The 1,870-nt window shown below is 39.5% G+C and overlaps 1 non-coding gene across 1 annotated transcript; it reads left to right on the top strand.

Moving 5' to 3' along the window:
* Positions 1-1,061: 1,061 nt before the first annotated feature.
* LOC131503291 (U6 spliceosomal RNA) lies at positions 1,062-1,165 on the top strand. The gene has a single exon (XR_009257392.1). It is a non-coding gene; the product is annotated as a U6 spliceosomal RNA (small nuclear RNA).
* The last annotated feature ends 705 nt before the right edge of the window (positions 1,166-1,870 follow it).

Below are 1,870 nucleotides of genomic sequence, written 5' to 3'. Positions count from 1 at the left end.
AACGGAATCTTGGTAAGAACAGTGAATCTCCACCCCTTTTTCTGATGTAACTCTTCAAACCAGCAACCTGGGGGCAGGAGTAAGTGTGGAGCTCCTTAAGAGCCACCTTCCCAGAGAATTGTTAGTTTTTCCCCAGTCCGGTTTGCCCATGGAAGACCTTGCTCTTAATGCTTTCTTTATTTGATCTCATTGAAAATTAACACAGTGTTAATAGCCTTTTCAAAAAAGTTTTATTTATTTATTTGGAGAGAGTGTGAACAAGGGAGGGGCAGAGAGAAAGGGAGAGAGAGAGAATCCCAAACAAGCTCCACAGTGTCAGCCCAGAGCCCGAGGTGGGGCTCCATCTCACCAACCACAAGATCCATGACCTGAGCTGAAATCAAGAGTCCGACATTTAGCTGACTGCCCACCCAGGTGCCCCATGTTAACAGCTTTCTTTGAGGTCCAGATATTGGAAACAATAAAATGCACTTATTTGACATTGCACTTGCCTATAGTAGAGGGTAAAAGTTAAAACAATAGGCTAATTCCAAAGCTTGAAAGTAAAATCCAGGAAACAAGATATACATGTGATGCTTTGGAAATCTCCAGTATCTTTCTCAGAGTCAAAATGGCCATGCACGTGCATAGAACTTTGTATATGCTGAGAACTGTACACAGCACAGGAGAACCCAGAAAACATTGGAATCTCTAACCTAATGCTGAATTTAAGGTTTTGCCAACACAGGAAGTAAAGATAAGAGTTAAACAGTAGTACCTTGATAAGTTTTGGTATCACCAACATACACACAAAGCCTCTTAGGAAAGACTGGAATATATGTTGGTTCCAGGAATTTAAGGAAATGCCTGTCCAATCATTAGCTGGCCAGTAAGAAGCTGAGGAGAGACTTCAGTGGCCACAAGTGACAAAGAATATTAGCTGTCTTGAATTAATTCAGAAAGTCATTAAAAAAAAAATAACAAATAAACATAAAAGCCAACTTTGGGGAAAGAATACAATCTAATTTCTGGAGTTGTCACATGATATTAAATACCCAGTTTAAAAAGAAAACTACTGGGACTTGCTTCCATAGCATATGTGCTAAAACTGGAACGATACAAAGAAGATTAGCATGGCCCCTGAGCAAGGATGATCAGCGAATTAAGTGTTCAGAAAAACCCAATACTAGATGAGGGCAAAAAAAAAAAGAGTCCATGCTCCAGGAAGAAAAAATAAAAGCCAACAATTACCTCTAAAGCCCAGGTGTTGGGATTAATAGAAAAAAATGTACATCAGCTATTTCACCTGTGTTCAAAGGACTGGGGGAGGGGAACTTCCTCTTTAAAAGAAAACTATGGGAACATGTCTCACCAAAAGAGAAGATTAAAAAGCTAGAAATCACATGAAAAAGAATAAACTTGAGAGTTTCTGGAGTCAAAAAATAATATGGAAATGTTAAATACTGGATTCTGCATGTAAGGAGTCTGGAAGACACGATTTTGTCCTAACGCCTACTAAGGGGGAAAAAAAAAAGGTTGAAAAATAATTGTTCTGGGATCCATAAAAGAGGTAAAGACACAGGGAAAACCACGATTCCCACTATTGGAGAAAAATAGGCAAAAACAAGGAGTCAAAGCTCACCAGAGTAGAGACGTAGGAGGGGAAACTATCACAGGAACTAGCACAGGGGTAGGAAATCTTGACCTGTAGTTGGTGAAATTTGGAGGCTCACTGTGTCTCTTTCCCTCCCCCAAATTTTGTGGGATTTATCTCCAGGAGCTCTACAAGTTTCCCACATAAACATCACAGATAATTCTCTTCCTACTCTTTTTAGGGAAATGGAAAAGTAACCCTGTTGATTTATGCCAGAGACATGTTGTTCTTTTTGAT

The sequence above is a fragment of the Neofelis nebulosa genome, chromosome X, assembly GCF_028018385.1.
Source record: "Neofelis nebulosa isolate mNeoNeb1 chromosome X, mNeoNeb1.pri, whole genome shotgun sequence".
Lineage (NCBI taxonomy): Eukaryota > Metazoa > Chordata > Mammalia > Carnivora > Felidae > Neofelis > Neofelis nebulosa.
Note: the sequence above shows the minus strand (reverse complement) of the source record. Positions and strands in the feature narration are given on the sequence as shown.